Consider the following 22,658-nt stretch of genomic DNA (forward strand, 5'->3'; position numbering starts at 1 on the left):
GGTTCGACGATCACAAGTCACATGTTATCGCCCCTTTATATCACTGCGATGTAATGATGCGATGCTATATATCGCAATCGCATGTCTCACAGCCCCGGGGGTCCTTCCCTTACCTTGTGGCATCACTAACGTCGATCTGCCAATCATCGTAGTCACTTATCGCATTGGCCCGGGGTCCCATCATCGGGCGAAGGCTTGCCTCCGATGCGATAAGTCGGAGGTCGCAGTCAGAGGTTCCTTCCTCCTTCGTGTTAAGTCCTCCTCTCGACCCATCTCTGATGCAATTTCCATTTATAAGGGTTTTTTTTTGCCATTTTTGAATATTTTTCCTCTTTTTCCAAATAACAAAGGGCAACTTCTTTCTGCGATAACTTCTGCCTCCAAAGTCCATTTTAGTCCATTCAAGTTGCAGTAGATTCGGAAGGAAAAGATCTCTGTAATGGGGCTATTTCCAGGAACATCCTTGGACTTCCATTTTCCTCTGTGAGGAACACTTATACTTAGAAGTCTATCCAAAATCCATTTTGGATCACCAACTCTAGAGTCCACACATTAGGATTATCAAGTTTCCACCCTCCTTGGCTATGTGCTAGATTCATGATCCACTCGTACAACTCAGTAGGGAAAGATGCGAAGAAAATGTTGTGAATTTCCGTGTACAGGTAGTAGTCTAACCACTCTTCCTTTCATAGTCGCGGAATCCTGTTTTCCTGTGTCGCGAACTCGTGAATTTTCCTATCCAACCAATCTTCAATTTCTTTCTTAGTTAGATTCCAATGATACGACATCAGTCATCTCTATGGAGATTCCAGTTCCAACAATGGAGCCATTTGTTGGCTTGTTAGGGTCTGACCCAGGTTCAAAGTTAATTAGCCAAACAAACCCCTGTATTACTAGCCCTTTCAGCAATACTCCATGGAGCGTGGATTGAGGTCTCACCCGAAGTAGTATGGGGGGATGCTGGAACCAGGTTTCCACACCCTTGAGATGTCTGAGGGGTTGATTTAGTCCAACTGTGAATACTTTCGCACTGGTTACTTCACGCGCTTTCCTGGCCTATAAGGCCTTCGCGACACTGTTATATTCGTCTTCACGCATCCCTAACCAGTGGTTGTGGGGCTTTCGCGCTGCTAGAGTAGCGATTTGCACTATTTCCCTAAGTCACACTGCGAATCTTACTTATCTTCTTATAACAATTAGTTATCTTCGTGTAAACAGATACCTTATATTATATTTACTTATTCAGCACATTCATATAAGTTCATGTAGAAAATAAACAATAAAATTGCAAGTTATACCCAATATACTTTAATGTATAAAACAGGAAAAGATACATAAAAATATTGTAAAACTTCTCTTTATTAATGCTTCAATCAGTTATAGACCCAACCTGCCCTGCGCACTCAGCTGCAGGGGTCCGCGCACTTAGCTGCAGACTACTAGGCCTCTACGTACTCAGTTGCAGAGCCTTCTCCTACTCTACGACCCAAAGACACAACTCTACTCTTTGACTCAATGTTGCATGGATTGATTTTATCTCTTCATTCTTCTTATTTCACACTTAGAGCCTCGCTCTATTTATACAATCCCATGGTCTACGGACCATGGGTAGAACTCTCAAGTTGACACTACATTTACAAAAGTAAGGGTGGACAACCCTATGACTCAATTACGACTTCGCGCTCCGTGCCCACAAATCGTGGAGTCTTTACATCAGACTTAGTCAAAACTTGGGCTTTAAGCCCCAAAACTTACCTTGGGGGATCCCACGCCCAACACTATGATATGAGAGATCTCCATTAGTCTCCTCTTATTTATACTTTTCCCTCAGGGATTCTTATGCAAAGTCCTAGATTATTTAGGGTTTTTGTCACTTACCCTTTAATCATTAAATTATAATAAATAATTAATTGTCTTGGGACCCAAACCCACATCTTTGGGTCAGAACCCCAACTACTTGGGTAACTTTCCCAACCAACTTCTTTTGGTGGGTTTTCACCTCTCGGAAATACCTTTCGAGCTACCTAAATTCCAACATAGTCCACCAAGCAACAAGAAAGTAATGATGTTATCACCTACTATATGGTCTTAAGCTTACCCAACCTCCTATATATGGGTGAACCCACTCTAGCTTCCTAGCATCAATCCCCATGTCTTGGGTTGGAACCCTACCCTAGATGATTAACACGACCAGCCTCCTTGGGTAATTAGTGTGGTCAATGCTTAATATTTATTTACTTAGGTAGTATCTTGTAGTCTCTCTCATGGACAACACATGTAGACACTATGTGAGATGATTAACATGACTAGCCTCCTTGGGTAACTAGTGTGGTCAATGCTTAGTATTTATTTACTTAGGTAGTATCCTGTAGTCTATTTCATGGACAACATATGTAGACATTATGTGAGTTGGTGATTTAGTGGAAGCTACATTTGTAGCCCTCTTTTTTATATTAAAGCCATGTGTATATCATTCCTTTAACAACTAAAGGAATCTTTATTTAGAAAAATATATAAAATCCACTTCATAAACCGCAACCCCATTCACAAACCTTCTTGAAATGTTTTTTCTACCCCTACAAAACCATCAATACTCATAAAAGGAGATTGCAGGTAATTTATAATCCTAAGGACAATGGTGAAATCAATGAAGAATCTGTGATTCTCCAGAGTCCTTTTAAACAGGAAATTTCCAACAAACCAATACAAAATTTTCCTATAGATGGAGAAGGGATTTACAAGGATGGCAAGCCAAGGAATACAATACTTCAATAGAAAAATATTTATGACATCTCAACTCCTTCACTAGATGAGAAGGTGAATGCAAATGTTTTCAATGATCATGTTTACAAATTGAACATGAGAAATCAGAGTTGTTGGTGAAGTTGAAGGAAACCACACTTTATCTACTATATAGCTCTCCATGCAAGTTCATCATGTGATTTGTCACTAGGAAAACTTCAACTAATTAATGATAATCACCAGTGCTTATTCATTGTTTCCTACCTACAAAACCACACACATTGATTTGGGTAAGCCTTTAGACTCCACTCTTTTGAAAAATCAATTGAAAGGAAGGACAAAAGAAGTAGGATGCTTTACTAGTTGTTATTTCACTTCAATCTGAACAGCTAAACAAAATTGAAAGATACATTAGCTCAACAACTAAAAGAAAAGAATGTTTTCAAGTTGCAAGCAGTGCCTTTCATAGACAAATAATGGGATTGAGAGAAAGGAATGAAGTTTTGGATTCAAATTCAAAGCCAAACATTTAGAAGTGGATGATCTTTATAAAATAGAGAATCAAAGGCCAAAGGATGCTTCCTCACAAATGAAGAAACCTAAACATCCCCATTCTCAACAACATCATGCTCTATCTGCTAGCACCAAGTCCCCACCAGCCTCTGTCTGTCCATCTTTATCTGGTAGCATTGTCACTTATTCTAAAGTGTGTTAAAAAGCCTAACAGGTCTAGGTAGTATGGTGGGTGGGATAGTAGGTAAGAGTAAAGGTAAATAAGCAGATCCTTATGACATAACACGTGCCTCTACTAATAATAATAAGAATTCAATTGAAAGGTTTTGATCATGGGTAATTGACTACACTAAAGAAGAGGATGATCTATGAAGTCAAATCCCAAGATGAAGAAAGAACATAGAAGCATGACAGAACTAGTACCATGCAGACTAGAGAGAAGAAATCAATTCAATCAACCATTGATGATTTGAAGATAAAAGATAAACGTAGGAAAAAATGCATTAACTAGATATTGGCATGGCACTCACTGAAGTCAAGACAATAATAGTTAGATAGACTACATGAATCCCTTACTTAAGCAGTGGGACTTCTAAAGAAAAATGCTCAATGATGAATATAAGAATATTAGGGATGAGAACATTGGAAAAATCTGTTCTAGATGTTGCAAAGTTGAAAATAACCTATAGTTTATCCAAAGTAGTTCTCATCATGTGATTAATTTTGGACTAGAAACTAGATGAAGTGTTACATCACCAAGTACTATTTTATAAGTGGCTTGATTTTCATCTCTTGAGATGTTAGTGAAATATTAGATTATGTCTTCATGGATGGACATCCCAAGCATATATGTAAGCTAGAATTTCCTTAGGAAACAATGTATATGAATGAACTTTTAGTAGTTTCAAGGAAAATGTAGTAGAGGCTTCTTGCAGTGGTTTACTACAATGTTTATTATGAAATGAACTAAATATGAAATAACTACATTGAAATTTCTTCACTAGAACAACATAGGTGCAACTACCAAAAACATGAGGCTTCAAGTTTCAAGCATCTAACCACTCACATAAAGAATTTTTTTTCTTGACCCATGTGGGAGACTTGTCAACTTATTTGGCAACTTGATGAAAGTGGTTACAATGACTCATTTCAACTAAAGTTGTCCAGAATTTTGAATCCCTGGGAAAGGAGATCAACAAATGGTCGAGTAGCATTAATTCCTTATTTCATTCGTGAATTGATGTAATGTTATGAAGTGGATTAATTTGTCTTGCCTCGTCTATAAATAAATTCGCTTGTTAACATCTTTCAGTATTTTACACATCAACACTATTTCAGAATAGCATTTATGCCATTCCATAATATATATGCCTCTAGTATATATGAATACAAAAATGTCTACCAATAGGGTAGACACATTGGAAGAAACTATACAATCAAACACCTCCATAAACAAGTTATTGAAACTGTTAGTTTCAGTCTTTCCAGCCTTCCTCCAGTGATCAAATATGCTCTTACAAAGTGGTGTCAGAGTGTCAAGGTCAAATTTTGTCATTTCAAAGAGTCTTCAAGCAAAATTTGGTCACTAGGCATTAGGTCTAGAGTTTGCTTTCACTCCTAAAGTTGTCCAAATGTCGGTCCATGTCATCATTCAGCTGAGTCTATCATCATTCATAGGGTTGTCCTCATCATGTCAGTGTTTAATGAGTCATTTTACACCTTGTTCATGCTTCAGTTGCGCCTAGGCAAGGTCATTTCCCTCTCCTAGGGTTTTGAAAGCTAATTTCTCTTGGATGGTCAAATCATTAGCAAAACTTGTATCCAGATGTTCATACACCTTCCCCTATCATTAATGTACCTTATTAAACACTTCCCATCCCTTAGATCCGCCAAATTCCTCATTTTCGCACAAACCCTAGTTTCTTGCTACAACCTGGCAATTTTCTAGGTTGGGCCTGTGTTTTGCCCTTTTAGACCCCTTCCCCTCACTCGATCTCTAAGATTCCACTTTTCCCTGCTTCCTAACATCCCTCCCTACTTCCAAAAATTTCCCCAAGAATTTAGAAGCCCCTTATCCCCTTCATTTCGCTTCATTTCCACAAAATTCCTTGTTTCACACATCGGGATAGGTTTCACTCAAAAGATGTTTCAGAGAAATCAAAGATGAATTTGGAAAAACTGAGAGATTTTTTTGTTCACAACATGCCAAGGAAGAAAAACCTCCTTCACTTTTTACACAGGTATAATGGTTTTGGAGAAATGTCAAAAATACCGTTGCCTCAAGAGAATCGAATGCACCTCTGAAGTGACCTTGGGAAAATCAAGTTTAACCTAGCTTGGTTGATAAAATGACTTTCTTGATGAGTCAAATAATAACTAGACACAAATAGCTTTCCAATGAGCTATCATGAGCTCAATTTGGAGTTGAGGAAGGCATTCAAAAGTTGACTGCAACAGCACTCTGCCTTGAGGCAGCCTCATTTGGCACATTTTGACCAGTCTTGGGAGATTTGATTTTTGACAGGGTAAATGAACTCCAAATTGAAAAATTCTAGTTGTTTTGGAAAGTAGATTCAAGGACCTTTCCAACAAGCTATCCTACGCCTGATTTCGACACCGAAAAGGCCTCCAAAAGCCTCCTGCAAAATGAATTATGTAGCTGGGTGCGCGCTACGCATCAGGGTGGGCGCGCTACGCACCAGGGGCGCATTACGCATCAGCACACTTTTCTCAGTGTAAATTTACTCGTGCGCTACGCACCAGGGGCGCGCTATGTGTTGGGTGAGGCGTGCTATGCGTTGGGATTTTTGCTCAGAAATTCGCCAGCAAGTGTGCAACTCCTCCTCTAACTCAGTTAAAACACAGTAACATCAATGAATGACGAGAAATGAACCTTGGAGAATTTGATTCTGACAAGGGACTGACAGGACCGAGTCTAACACATGTGTCGCAACATAGAGAGGATGGTGCCCTTAGTACAAAGGAAGGCCCCAACACAGCAGCATAAGAGCATCTATCATTATGCACTGATTAAGATCATAGTGATGCATCAGTTGGCACAACAGGGTATTGCTTGGGAGGAGTTTATTTCTCGCGACTTTTTCACGGTGCCACAGCCACCTCCCGAGATTGTCCATGATGAGGGAGGGCCTTCACATCAGTTTGAAATTCTTGAGCCCGAGCATGTCAGCGCTCCTTCATATGTTACATATCAGAGAGGCCACAGGGCCTTATTTGCATCTGCACGACGAGTATTATCTCCACCTAGGGTGGAAGGGGTCTCGCCTTCTTCATCGGCACAACGAGTATTATCTCCACATCAGGTGGAAAGGGTCTCACCTTCTGCAGCATAGGTACAGGTACAGGACAGAGGCAAGAAACCCATATTTGATGAGGGACCTTCAGGAGATCCGGATACGGATATTATTGATCTTGATATCAGTTCTCCTAGCTCGGAGCTAAAGGAGATCATTCAGCAACAAAAGGCTGAGAATCGCTTGTTGCAACAGAAGTTGGAAATGGCCAATTGGACAATCAACTACTTGGAGTAGCGTAAAAAGCAACTAGAAGATGAACACACTCTTGATGAGTTGCGGCGAATCCGAGAAGACCGAAACTTGGCCCGCAAGAGACCCGGTGATTTGAAACCTATTGAGCAAGGATCTATGCTCATCCGGGTGAACACTCATTTACAGAAATTGTTAGCCAAGGCAAATAGAGACAAAGATATGCTCCGCCATATGAAGAATCATTACTGGGCCCACATGCATGTTTGCAAAGCGAAAATGAAGATCCTTAAGAGGCGATTGAGCAAGGCATTAAAATGGCGAAAAAGGCCCGATCCACTCCAAATTTTGGCTGAAGCCTCCTTGAAGGAGCATGGTACTTGATGATACACCTCCAGCTCAAATCTCAAAAAATTTGGAGAAGTTTTGGTCAATTTTGAAATTTTTGTATTAAAAACAGGTTTTTGCCCTCAACGCGTAGCGCGCCGCGTGCTACCCTGAAGATGGGGAGGTCAAATTCACAAAAGGTCTACATTTTTGGATTTTTCATGATGAAATACACCTGCTCAGCCACTGCCAAGACATTTCATCAAGTTTTGGGCCCCCAAAAGGTCAAAAAACATGCAAAAAATGACCTTCTGCCCCTTTTTGGACACACAGGAAGCAGTCTTGGGAGAATTCATTTTTGGAGGGGCAAATGGGCACCAAATTGAAAAATTCCCCTCGGGTTGGAAAGTAGACATCCAGAACTTTCCAACAAGCCCACCTGAGCTCAATTTGGATGCCAGGAAGTGCCCCAAAAGTGAGCTGAAAGGTGTGCTACGCGTAGGGTTTTGGCATGCTACGCATCAGGGTATTTTCTAAGTTTTTCATCTTCAGCACAGGAAAAAGCAGCTATTTGACCAGTTTTGAATTTTGATGGGATTTTTCACCCTCTTTGATGTAATTAATGTATTTTCATGTTGACATGACACTTATTTACCTATTCTAGAAGATTCATTCATAAAATAGCAAAAAATTAATGAATGAATTGGTTTCCTAGCTTATAGAGGCAAGTTGTTTTGATTGCCTAGATTGTAGTGCTTCGTTTAGAATTGGTTGAAACAGCTCCTAGGATGATGAGGTCGACCCCTAAAGGCAAAGAAATGTGTTAGCTTGCCTATATTATGTATCTTCTTAGTCATTTTCATGGTTGGACTCTTGGGGGATAAGCTTAGACTGTATTACACCTTGTATCTCTGTAATTTTGGCAAAGGAAAGACCAGGGTTTTGCAGCACTATTTGGGATTCCTGTGGTTATTTGTGTTGATGGTGTGTTTCTCTCATGTACTTGTAAGTTTGTTATGTATATCATTTTCCTACTATTCTCTTCTGCAAATTAAACAAATGAAGTGTTAAGGTAGAATTCATAATCTTGTATGCTCTGCCTTTAAGTTTGTTTAATATCTATGTTTTCATATGTTTAAGGAGAACTCCTGAAAGTTTCTCGCTCTCCTTAGCTCCTCACCAGTCATTTCTATCCATTCAATTCCTTTAAAGACATCAGGACGATTGCCTACCTTGCCCCAAAAAGACCTCTGCAAAAACTGTGTCACATCCCCGCACCCAAAATTGCCTTTCCCTGTTTTCCAACAAAACCCTAAAAATCTTAAATCAAACTATCTTATCAATTTACTAGCCTAAAATCAGTATTTGTATCGGTCATCTCAGCCCCTTTGAAGACCTTTTGCCGAGATAGACCCAGAGAGAGCCCTCTCCTGTCCTCGTAGGGCTAGCTACGAGGCTGAGCTTGGTTTGATGTTGCCTTGAGTTTCGCCTTCCTCAGCCTGAGGCAAATTCGAGCGCTAACATATTGGCAACCATACTGGGGAAAGAACAAATGGTTTTCTTGTTGATGTCATTTGTTTTATAAGCTACAGACAGAGCCTGAAGTTATGCCAGGTAGCCTTCGAAATGCTTTTTCTTTGCATTAGCGGAAGTAGATAAACGCTGCTTCAGTCAATCTCCGGTCTAGCTTGTAAACGTGACATCTAACTTGTTAATTGCCCCAGTACATGCATCAAGTTCAGATCTGATTGTTGATGGTGGACAACGATCAGACACTGGCAAGGCTGAAATCATTCACCTGGCGACTCTAAATCATTTTCGAGATCAGATCCAAAGACTCCACTGGAGGATGATCCTGACCAGCAGAAACATGAAAGGACAATATGAACATATCAGGTATTCAAGTTGGAATTGCATCCAAGACATTTTGTTCTTTGTCATAAATTATTTCTTCTCTTTTCCCAAGAATGTCAAGAAGGCTTTGCAAAGTATAGTATGCTTGAGAAAAGATCCCAGGCCTGCAATTGATTCTTTCCCTTTGAAGATTGTGAATACCAAAGATTTGCATGCCTTTGAGCTTGATCAAGACCTTTCTTCTAAATCTTGTGATGACCATCTTCAAATTGATGAGCCTCAAGAGACCAAGACTGATTCTATACCTGCTGTACATACCCCTACACCTTGTAAAATTCCAGATCGGTATAAACCTCTTGTTTTACCTTCTGTTCTTCATGCTTTCCCCAAAAACTATGATCTATACTTGCCGAGGTTTGATGGTGAAAGTAAGAATGTCAACGCTGAGCAACATGTGCAGAATTTTGAGTCTTTTATAGACCTTTTTGAAGTTGATAGCGAAGATGTTAGTATAAGGCTTTTTGCTCTTTCTTTGCAAGGCAAAGTGAAGAGTTGGTTCAAAACCCTGCCTGATGTGAGCATCTTAGATTTCCAGCAGTTCGTCAAAGTTTTTCTCGACAGGTGGATGATCGGGCAAAACCTTTTCTTGATTGTAGAAGAGTATAACCAGCTGAAAAGATTGCCAGGGGAGACAGTACAACAGTTTACGACCAGATTTAACCAAGTTTATTATTCAATGCCAGTTGATATAAGGCCTCCTCCTAGATCTGCTCTCTTGCACTATCCGGGTGCCTTTGATCCGGAGATGGAGTTTCAGCTGAGAGAAAGGGATATTGCAACACTTCACGAGATGCAAAATAGTGTAATAAATGTAGAGTCACATCTGCTGATCCGACGGGCAAGGTTGAAAGAAGAAGAGATGAAAAACATAGATCCGGTCGAATCAACATCTCTAGAGGTGAAGCTTGACATTTTGGTAAGTGCAGTGGAAAAGATGATGGACAGGATCACCACAAGGAATGATTATGATGTTCAATCTCATGGCTTGTTGATTGAAGAAGAACAAGTTGCTGATCCAAAACATTTTGTTTCTTATCCTAGTTGTCATAGATCTGATAATGATTGTTTTGTAGATCACCTTGGCGAAGAAAGAACTGTTGATATGACCTGCATGCTTGATGATATGTTTTATACTGATGATTTGCCTCAGTTTGATCAGTATGATGATGATTATGTTCTCCAAACAAAAGCTAATCTTACAGACAAATCAGCAGCTAGTTTGTGGGAGGAGGAAGTTCACTTACAGCAGCTCTAGTACGATGATCAAGTGATGCATATCAGCTATGAAATTGATGAGGAAAGTGCAGAAAATTGGGAAGTAAGTGAAGGATCTTTGCCTTTTTGTTTTGATTAGTTTCAGTTCATCAGAGAGAACTACCATGCAATCAGAAATCAAATGTCAACAAGTCTTGATTTGAATCATCTTGAGAGCAATGAAAATTTTGTTCAAGACTTCTCATATTCAGATATCCAGCCCCCAAAAGCCATTGATTGTCAAGTTGCAGATGAAGACTTGGAAGTGCACACACATGATTTAATGATTCAAGGTGACTCCGTACCATTCTGTTTTGAATCATTTCAGTTTTTGAAGGGTAGATTGCATAGTAAATCTTCAAATGAACAGCCTATAACAAATCAACAATCTCTCAGTGTTAATGTTGAGGATGAGACAGATAACAAAATTCTTGAGCAGCCTGTAGCATCAGATTTGCAGCCACCAAATGAAATTGAAGGGCAGATTACAGATGAAGTTGTGGAAGACGAAATACATGATTTGATGATGCAGGAAGATTCTATACCCTTTTGTTTCGAAGCATTTTAGTTTATAAGGCAGAATCTTCGTAAAATCTCTCAAGAAAAAGATGAACAGCTAGAAGGATGTCATACATTTTCAATGGATACATTACAACAGTCTTTTCAAGTTTTTCATGATCCAATAGCTGATGTTTTGGATGAGGTTTGCAGTCAAAGTCTTTCTCCATTGACTACATGTGAGCTTGAAACATGTGCTGACATGAACTTGATCCGGCAGCTAAGTTCCAGTGTGCTTGAATTTCAAGATCCTTATGCAGTGTTTTTGGAGGCGGACAGAGAATTCATATCATTCAACGGATTTGTTTCTAAGTTATCATGGCAGTTTCCTTTCAGTAGTTCTCTCTTGTTGTTCATAAGTGAGCACTTGCGGAAAATTCGAACAGCAGATGGAATACTTACTTGGTTGCACTGGTTGTTTCATTTCACTTGATCAGGTGATGAATGAAACTGTTAGAGTAGGTTTTGATGAATAAGCTCAAACTTGAGCATCATTTAAGTTTGTCGGTTGTGTTGAAGTATCACGTCAGTTTTTAGTTGAGTGAGAGTCAATTTGTGTTGTCAAGTCATCAATTTTCAGTCATGCATTTCAGCTTGAGTTTTTGACTCCATTGCCCAATGGATGAAGGCACTGTCTGCTCTCCCAAAGATCTGCCGTTCTTGGCACCTCCAAGGAGCTACCATCCCCATTGGAGCCAATGTTAGTGTCAGTCTTTCCAGCCTTCCTCCAGTGATCAAATATGCTCTTACAAAGTGGTCTCAGAGTGTCAAGGTCAAATTTTGTCATTTCAAAGAGTCTTCAAGCAAAATTTGGTCACTAGGCATTAGGTCTAGAGTTTGCTTTCACTCCTTCTAAATTTTTCCAAATGTCGGTCCATGTCATCATTCAGCTGAGTCTATCATCATTCATAGGTTTTTCCTCATCATTTCAGTGTCTAATGAGTCATTTTACACCTTGTTCATGCTTCAGTTGCGCCTAGGCAAGGTCATTTCCCTCTCCTAGGGTTTTGAAAGCTAATTTCTCTTGGATGGTCAAATCATTAGCAAAACTTGTATCTAGATGTTCATACACCTTCCCCTATCATTAATGTACCTTATTAAACACTTCCCATCCCTTAGATCCGCCAAATTCCTCATTTTCGCACAAACCCTAGTTTCTTGCTACAACCTAGCAATTTTCTAGGTTGGGCCTGTGTTTTTCCCTTTTAGACCCCTTCCCCTCACTCGATCTCTAAGATTCCACTTTTCCCTGCTTCCTAACATCCCTCCCTACTTCCAAAAATTTCCCCAAGAATTTAGAAGCCCCTTATCCCCTTCATTTCGTTTCATTTCCACAAAATTCCTTGTTTCACACATCGGGATAGGTTTCACTCAAAAGATGTTTCGGAGCAATAAAAGATGAATTTGGAAAAACTGAGAGAGGTTTTTTTTCAAAACATGCCAAGGAAGAAAAACCTCCTTCACGTTTTACACAGGTATAATGGTTTTGGAGAAATGTCAAAAATACCGTTGCCTCAGGAGAATCGAATGCACCTCTGAAGTGACCTTGGGAAAATCAAGTTTTCTCCTAGCTTGGTTGGCCAAATGACTTTCTTGATGAGTCAAATGATAACTAAACACAAATATATTTCCAATGAGCTATCATGAGCTCAATTTTGAGTTGAGGAAGGCATTCAAAAGTTGACTGCAACAACACTCTGCCTTGAGGCAGCCTCATTTGTTGACCAGTCTTGGGAGATTTGATTTTTGATAGGGTAAATAAACTCCAAATTGAAAAATTCCAGTTGTTTTGGAAATTAGATTCAAATACCTTTCCAACAAGCTATCCTACACCCAATTTTGACACCGGGAGGCCTCCAAACGCCTCCTGCAAAATGCACTATGTAGCTGGGTGCGCGCTACGCATCAGGGTGGGCGCGCTACGCACCAGCACACTTTTTTCAGTGTAAATTTACTTGTGCGCTACGCACCAGGGGCGCACTACGCATTGGGTGAGGTGCGCTATGCGTTGGGATTTTTGCTCAGAAATTCACCAGCAAGTGTGCAACTCCTCCTCTAACTCAGTTAAAACACAGTAACATCAATGAATGACGAGAAATGAACCTTGGAGAATTTGATTCTGACAAGGGACTGACAGGACCGAGTCTAACACATGTCTCGCAACATAGAGAGGATGGTGCCCTTAGTACAAAGGAAGGCCCTAGCATAGCAGCATAAGAGCATCTATCATTATGCACTGATTAAGATCATAGTGATGCATCAGTTGGCACAGCAGGGTATTGCTTAGGAGGAGTTTATTTCTCGCGACTTTTTCACGGTGCCACAGCCACCTCCCGAGATTTTCCATGATGAGGGAGGGCCTTCACATCAGTTTGACATTCCTGAGCCCGAGCATGTCAGCGCTCCTTCATATGTTACATATCAGAGAGGCCACAGGGCCTTATTTGCATCTGCACGGCGAGTATTATCTTCACCTAGGGTGGAAGGGGTCTCGCCTTCTTCATCGGCACAACGAGTATTATCTCCACATCAGGAGGAAAGGGTCTCGCCTTCTGCAGCATAGGTACAGGTACAGGACAGAGGCAAGCAACCCATATTTGATGAGGGACCTTCAGGAGATCCGGATACGGATATTATTGATCTTGATATCAGTTCTCCTAGCTCGGAGCTAAAGGAGATCATTCAACAACAAAAGGCTGAGAATCGCTTGTTGCAACAGAAGTTGGAAATGGCCAATTGGACAATCAACTACTTGTAGCAGCGTAACAAGCAGCTAGAAGATGAACACACTCTTGATGAGTTGCGGTGAATCTGAGAAGACCGAAACTTGGCCAGCAAGAGACCCGGTGATTTGACACCTATTGAGCAAGGATCTATGCTCATCCGGGTGAACACTCATTTAGAGAAATTGTTAGCCAAGGCAAACAGAGACAAAGATATGCTCCGCCATATGAAGAATCATTACTGGGCCCGCATGCATGTTTGCAAAGCGAAAATGAAGATCCTTAAGAGGCGATTGAGCAAGGCATTAAAACGGCGAAAAAGGCCCGATCCACTCCAAATTTTGGCCGAAGCCTCCTTGAAGGAGCATGGTACTTGATGATACACCTCCAGCTCAAATATCAAAAAATTTGGAGAAGTTTTGGTCAATTTTGAAATTTTTGTATTAAAAACAGGTTTTTGCCCTCAACGCGTAGCGCGCCGCGCGCTACCCTGAAGATGGGGAGGTCCAATTCACAAAAGGTCTGCATTTTTGGATTTTTCATGATGAAATACACCTTCTCAGCCACTGGCAAGACATTTCATCAAGTTTTGGGCCCCCAAAAGGTCAAAAAACATGCAAAAAATGACCTTCTGCCCCTTTTTGGACACATAGGAAGCAGTCTTGGGAGAATTCATTTTTGGAGGGGAAAATGGAAACCAAATTGAAAAATTCCACTTGGGTTGGAAAGTAGACATCTAGAACTTTCCAACAAGCCCACCGGAGCTCAATTTGGATGCCAGGAAGTGCCCCAAAAGTGAGCTGAAAGGCGCGCTACGCGTAGGGTTTTGGCACGCTACGCATCAGGGTATTTTCTAAGTTTTTCATCTTCAACACAGGAAAACGCAACTATTTGACCAGTTTTGAATTTTGATGGGATTTTTCACCCTCTTTGATGTAATTAATGTATTTTCATGTTGACATGACACTTATTTACCTATTCTAGAAGATTCATTCATAAAATAGCAAAAAATTAATGAATGAATTGGTTTCCTAGCTTATAGAGGCAAGTTGTTTTGATTGCCTAGATTGTAGTGCTTTGTTTAGAATTGGTTGAAACAGCTCCTAGGAAGATGAGCTCGACCCCTAAAGGCAAGGAAATGTGTTATCTTGCCTATATTATGTATCTTCTTAGTCATTTTCATGGTTGGACTCTTGGGGGATAAGCTTAGACTGTATTACACATTGTATCTCTGCAATTTTGGCAAAGGAAAGACCAGGGTTTTGCAGCACTATTTGGGATTCCTGTGGTTATTTGTGTTGATGGTGTGTTTCTCTCATGTACTTGTAAGTTTGTTATGTATATCATTTTCCTACTATTCTCTTCTGCAAATTAAACAAATGAAGTGTTAAGGTAGAATTCATAATCTTGTATGCTCTGCCTTTAAGTTTGTTTAATATCTATGTTTTCATCTGTTTAAGGAGAACTCCTGAAAATTTCTCGCTCTCCTTAACTCCTCACCAGTCATTTCTATCCATTCAATTACTTTAAAGACATCAGGACGATTTCCTACCTTGCCCCAAAAAGACCTCTGCAAAAACTGTGTCACATCCCCGCACCCAAAATTGCCTTTCCCTGTTTTCCAACAAAACCCTAAAAATCTTAAATAAAACTATCTTATCAATTTACTAGCCTAAAATCAGTATTCATATCGGTCATCTCAGCCCCTTTGAAGACCTTTTTCCGAGATAGACCCGGAGAGAGCCCTCTCCTGTCCTCATAGGGCTAGCTACGAGGCTGAGCTTGGTTTGATGTTGCCTTGAGTTTCGCCTTCCTCAGCCTGAGGCAAATTCGAGTGCTAACAGGAACCATTGAAGAAAAAGAGAAAAATGTATTGAAGAATTAAGTAGATACTTATTAGAGAGGCATAAACTCTAAAGAGCTGTTTTGAGATGACTGAAATTAGATTGCCATGCTACCGACTGTGGGATATTAGTTCAGCTCTAGTGTAGCTATCACATCTTGCCCCGCCCCCTTTATGAAACTGCTACACATATTTTCATCTAAATCTTGGCGTGAACCATTTCAATGTCATATGAACCTTTTGTGATTGACAATGATTAAATTGGCCATCATTTAGCAATAATCTCTCTCTTTCATTCTATCTAATATCACAAAAAGGTCCAATAGCTCGTAGAGAGTTATCCATAACTCACCTAGCTCAAGATTTTAAGGAAGAAGCTACTACTCATCTATCCAACAAGAGGAAACATTGGGATCTCATGTTTCTTTATATTATTTTAGGTCATTAGAATATGTAGACGCAATAGAACCAGGGCAACTCATAGTAATTGTTCAAAGCTTGAACTCGTTGACTTTGTAATGCATATAGTAAATCAACATTCTGATGCTTGTTCAAAAATTGAATTTGCATAAATAAAAAGAGGTAATACCAGGATAAATAAAGCACAAGAATTTTCTTCATTCCATTGATAAAGGAACAAGTATGGAAATAGAGATCAAGAATTCATTGAATGTGGTAGTCCAAATCAGATCTAGGGTTAAGCAAATCTATGTTATTTTAAACGATAAAAGGCCAGGCACCTAAAACATCGAATTTATTTTCATGTATGTTATTTTAGTAGTACTTCACACATGACCACATACTTGGAAGAGCAGGGTTTCTCTCACTATTGTGACTAGGCATTTGATATTTTCATGTTATTTTAGTAGTACTTCACACATGACCACATACTTGGAAGAGCAGGGTTTCTCTCACAATTGTGACTCAGCATTTGATATGTCTATTCAACATAATAATATATTATGAAATAGCATGAATACAAGTTAGAATCAATACAATGATAAAAATGTGAAAATCCCTCCCCAAACTAAACTAGTATCCTAAATTAAGACCTAGAAAGAAGTAGCAAGAATATATTGTAGCCCCATTATTAAGAAAAATAAACCCTCAGTGGATGCATATGGAACAAAATTTCATAAATGAAAGTTTGATCTTTAAGAAAAGCGGCCAAGAGCCCATTTTTGGTGAATAACAGAGAGAAGCATTAACTGGAGGTATGTGATGAGTGTCATTTCTTCCTAATAGTACAAGTTAATAAAGTCACGATGCAGGTAAAGCTTACCAACCATGAGTAAACATTAGAAACCAAGAAAAAAAAAGGTGGAATTGTAGAAACTATTGAAAAATACTATTACATGTTTTTTTCTATTTGATCGGGATTCCTCTTCACAAGTGGAAAATATTGCCCCCCAAATTTAGTATTATGAGGAGCTAATAGCACCATTCACCTTGGTTACCTTTGGCAAAGCAACTGGGAGTGGTAGGTATCTGATTTGCCAAACTTTCTAGGATTTGCACATAGCCCTGACCAATGTTCTATGTGCACTAGCACATAGAGCATGAGCAATAATGCTAGCATGTCACTTGGTAAGACTTGAACCTTGGTGGGGGCTATATTAGCTAATCACTTTCACCAACTTGACTAGCCACTATTAACTACTAGCCCAAGTTTTCTCTATATTCAATTTTACAACTTATTCTAGTTTTTGTCATTGGCATTGTAATAAAAGTACAAAGATGCAAGAACAAGTAATAACATGTCACTTGGTAGTACTTGAACATAATATAAACACTAAATATATTTCCAAAAATAGTAGAATATCATAAAAATAAGATAGAGGCACAACCCGTATTTACTATGTCCTAGTTTTTAGCCATGATATATGCTTACACAACAAATATGTCAAATTTATAAAACAAGAATGTGAAGACAGTTACTGGAGGTATGTGATGAGTGTCGTTTCTTCCTAATAGTGCAAGTTAATAAAGTCACGATGCATGTAAAGCTTACCAATCACGAGTAAAAAATAGAAACCAATAATAAAAAATGATGGAATTGTGGAAAATATTGAAAAATACTATTGCATGTTTTTTCTATTTGATCGGGATTCCTCTTCACAAGAGGAGAATATTGCCCCCCCAAATTTAGTATTATGAGGAACCAATAGCGCCATTCAACTTAGTTACCTTTGACAAAGCAACTGCGAGTGGTGGGTATCTGATCTGCCAAAGTTTCTTGGATTTACACCTAGCCCTAACCAATGTTCTATGTGCTAGTGCACATAGAGCATGAGCAATAATACTAGCATGTCACTTGGTAAGACTTGAACCTTGGTGGGGGCTATATTAGCTAATCACTTTCACCGACTTGATTAGCCACTGTTGACTTCTAGCCCAAGTTTTCTCTATGCTTAATTTTACAACTTATTCTAGTTTCTCTCATTGGCATTGTAATAAAAGTACAAAGATGCAAGAACAAGTACTAACATGTCACTTGGTAGTACTTGAACATAATATAAACACTAAATATATTTCCACAAATAGTAGAATATCATAAAAATAAGATAGAGGCACAACCCATATTTACTATGTCCTAGTTTTTAGCCATGATATATAGTCACACATCAAATATGTCAAATTTATAAAACAAGAATGCGAAGACAAGTATGGGGCAACATCACAAAAATTATTTGGCTATCCAGTGTCCAAAATTCATAGATTAAGAGCAAAGCACAATCACTCGCTAGAAAAATTACAACTCATAGAATGTGTATTAAACCAAATATGCAATGTTATCCAATCATTTATCTTAAAAGCATTCACATATTTAATGCACACCATTTGATGCTACGAACAGACTTTTTGATTTCTGTTGCTTGGGCAGGTACTTTTACATAGGCTTTATGTCTAGGTATAAGGAAGTCTTTTTTCTAAGAAGACTTACTCAAGTGTGAGCAAGTTGCTAATGTAACTTGGCCTAAGTTTAAATTAGGTAAAATAACATATTAGCATGTTGGCTTATTGAGCTAAAAGAAACTTAAGAGAAATAGCAACTTGGCCTAAGTCTAAATTAGGTAAAAGTACATATTAACTTGTTGGCTTATTGAGCTAAAAGAAACTTAAGAGAAGTAAAGTAATTTACTTTAGTGATTTTGTTTCAATCTTAAACATTGATCTCAAGCATGACAAGATCTAATCTCGGAAATTAATCACTTTGAAATTAGGGTTAATGTTAGGGCTTTAGCTAAATGTAGAGTTATAAAAGCAAGGCTATGGAGAGAGAGAAGACACATGATACAACAACACTAGCCACAAGAGGAGTGTGATACACTAGAGTGCCAATTCCAAGGAATTACAAGATGAAGCCTAGGGATCCAAATTTGCCAAGGAGATCAAGCACCAATATAGGGAAAATTTGTTGGATCAAATCCAAGGCACCTGTATTTTTTTATTTTTCAGTTGGGCCATTATCCCAATATGGGAACCAAAGTAAGTTTGGATTATTAATGAAAAATTGAGATTGGGCAAGATTTATTTGTGTCATTGTGATTGAGATCAATATATTTGCTTTTGTTGAATTCTACTGTGTTAGGAACTTAGTTGGGTGTATTTATTCAATAGATTAGTTTTCTGTTAGGAATTGATTACGAGGTGCTAGGTTCGCAAGAATTATAACATGGTATCAAAGTTGAATCTTTGAAAACTGACCTTGGAATGACAGGAAGCCAAGGTTTGTACATGATGGTTGTTAGGGTCCAACCCTAACCCCTTTGTTTATGTAATAAGCCCAATGGGACAAGTCATAGTCATAATGTGAAGTACTTCCGTTAATCAAACCTGCGTATACCTCCAAAGCTACTGCAAACATAAACTTTTGAATCAAGTCTGTACCAACCAACAATATACTGAACATCTACTGTCAACTTACAGAGCTTTACATAGGCAACAACAAAGATCACTTCTTCTCACTTATACAATCAATCTATCAAATATCAAACTCATTCATTTAGTTTTACATTCAGATCTAAGAAGACTTCATGAACAAACATCAGTAAAACAGCGACACTGATCTGATAGATCAGTCATCCTTGAACATCAAACTTTTCTTTTGCATACGCTACTTGGAAGAGTTGAACCAACGTGTATACACACCTTCACCAAGCGAACCAGCATACAAATCTATAAATACTTACTTCATAACTTTGCTACACCTCCGGACTTCAGACATACTCAGATCAAAACATTTACAATGTAAATCATGCATTAGCATTCAGATCTAGACTATCCATGATCAAACCATATAATAATAATTCATTTTAGGTCTCATGATCCTGATCCATCATTAGATCTCATCCCCATCAACCGCTAAGGTTCATCCTTAGTTCAGATCAAGAAAAGCACCATAAACCCATAACATGCATATTTGCTTTTGATCTCACTCTTCATAAGATATTCATTACTTCACACTTGGCCTAATGATCTTCTCCTCCTTATATAGTTTTAGGCCTTTCTCAATACCTTGGACCAAAACCACTTAGGACCAATACCTTGGACCAATACCTCAGACCAAATACCTTGGGCCATATACCTCGGACCAATACCTTGGACCAAAACCTTGATTTTCCATCCCATACATGCTTTTCCTTCTGTGAAAGTGCATGTATACATATACACGCTTTTTGTTCTATGGACCAGTGTGTATACGCTGTATTGACTAAGTGGACCTGCTATGATAAAGGAAAGTGTTCCCTCTGCAGACAGAGGCAACCCTCTAGCCCTAGAGTGGGTCTAGTCACAACAAAGACAAAAAAACAATCGATTCCCTTAAATAGTCATCGTTGGAGGCCTACCTCAAACCAGTGTTCGGTGAAGCTTCCGTTGCGCCGCTCCAGCTTCCGTTTCTTTCTCCTCAATGAGTAATCAACCTGAAACACCACAAGAAAAACAACAGAGAATGTAACCGAGAACAACAATGATCTATTTACTTGTAAAGTCAAGGAGTCACAAGCTATCAAGTAGATTATACACAAGACATAGGAAATCATTACTGCTTGTATTAAAAATGAATCAAGAGCAAACTTACAACCACGCCTTGATGTCGCAAGTCTTCTCAGAGGGTCCAGTTGGTATGTTCCTTCAAGCATTCACTCTTAAGAATGGGTCTCCTAATAGGACAATAGCTCTCTCTTACTATCAAGCTCTCATGCAAAGCTAAGATACTCCACAACCTCTTATCAAAATATTAGCAATTCCACACTTGTCACACTCACACCAAAGCTATCTACTTTGCTTCAAACCAAACTTAGAACTACCAGCTCCCAACAAAAGAACTAAAGAACTAGTAGATCATAGTAATGGTGAGTGATTTTATAGGAGGAGGAGCCTCTATGAAATGAGGGAGAGGGAGCTTATCCTTAAGGGAGGTTGCACAAGAGGCAGAACCACCATCCTAGAGGAGGAAAAGTGACCCAAACTGACCCAACAACCAGCTCTAGAAACACCCAAAAGGCCGACTGTTTGAACAAATTCGCCAAATCTGGGTCGTCGCAAGTCATGAACTAAGGATCAGTGACGACATCGCAAGGAGGCAATGCATTCAGATGAATCGTCGCTATAAATAGCTGGGAGCTTCGCACCAAGCCCTAAAATCGCACCGTCGCAGGAAACACGTGTACACCGGCGACAGTGTCGCGACGAGACAATTCATGACAAGGGATCGTTGCACCTTTTAATATCTTATTAGCGACAATGTATAAACTTAGGAAAAAGGGTCAATCCTTCAGCATCAGAGGGCACTGTTTAATCTTTTTGCATAAGTGGGAAGATATGGACATGTGTATTTGATACGTGACATAGTAGAGGGACCGAGATGAGGACAATGACAAATTACTATGTAACAGATGCCCCCTAAAGCATGAAGCCCGAGAGAGTGGGAGGGGTGAAATTCTTTACGAAACCATGACCGAACTAGAACACCACCTTGAAGAACCTGTCGGCGCAAGTACAATTGATAACTCTGATAGTGAAATACATGTAGTCGAGGGATGGGCACAACCATCCAAAAGACATATGAAACTTGGTCTGTGGTATGGACGCAGCCACCCAGTTGATAAGACCATATATAATGATAAAGGTATGGTCGCAGCCATCCATGAAGACTCAGGTATGGTCATAGCCATCCAATCAAAGGGTCATGTATGTAATCATGAACCAATCCACGCAGCCTGAACATATGTAATCTTAGTTCGGGGTCTTGAAACCCTAACTGATCTTAGTACAAATTCTAGCATGCGAACAGATGTGCTGAAGTTGAGCATGATAGAAAGTTGCTTGATTACCGATCAATAATGAAAACCGTTAACAAGTGCGAGAGAAACCATCAATAATGCCAATGGCTCTCAAGGTACTGCCAGTACAATCCACTAAGTGTGAAAAATGGGCTGAAGTCGAACACTCGTGGAATCACCCAATCGAAGACCAATGATGAAAGTCTATCGTCAGGCGCGAAGAACTTGCCATTGAGGCATGCAAGCTCCAAGGTACTGAAAAGGATCTCTAGATCAACCTCCTAGATAATGAGCTGGTGTCGACAGGAGGCGATCCGTTGCAGGAGGGCCATAATGTTTCCCCCATCAACGACGTGAGATAAGGAACAAGTGGTAGATGGTGAAACAGAGCATCAGAGGAGGAGGTAAGGGTGTGAACTGTAGAAGGATTATACTCTTGAACATATCGGCAACACAACTCTGGAAAGCAGTAGCATTTTGGTACCAAGGGATCGGAGGTCTGACGGAGACAACATGGATCAAATGGAATGAGGCAAAATGGCAACCCAAAACCTTGGAAGGCCAATGACGATGTGAGGATATCCCAACCCAACGAGAAGCAAAAGTGTCGATGTTCAAGAGTGACTAGCTGCCGTAGGTAACCAATGACGACTTCCAAATTTTCCCCCACCATTGCTGGCGAGTACCCCAGTTATTTTTGAAAAACAAGCTTGAAGGGGATAGCATATGCTTGTGATATAAGTTCGACCTTCGGACGAATCCAACCTAGTAATAGTTTAACGAGCCCTAGGGAGGAGAAGCTCGAGTCTCATCATGGTGATGAGTCCAATGTCGTTAGGGTTTAACGAGTCTGACATAGGTAAAACTCAGAGTCTTTTTCATGTTTAGAGAGTTTGAAAAAGACACGGAAAAGAAAACTCCAGGGGGGTCCTTTTTCGTAAATTTGTGTCCCTCGAGCCTGAAAAAGTAGAAAACAATACCTAAGAGAACT

Source organism: Pinus tabuliformis, chromosome 3_2, assembly GCF_031772625.1.
Source record: "Pinus tabuliformis cultivar Carrire ecotype Pingquan chromosome 3_2, CPIR1, whole genome shotgun sequence".
Taxonomy (NCBI): Eukaryota; Viridiplantae; Streptophyta; class Pinopsida; order Pinales; family Pinaceae; genus Pinus; species Pinus tabuliformis.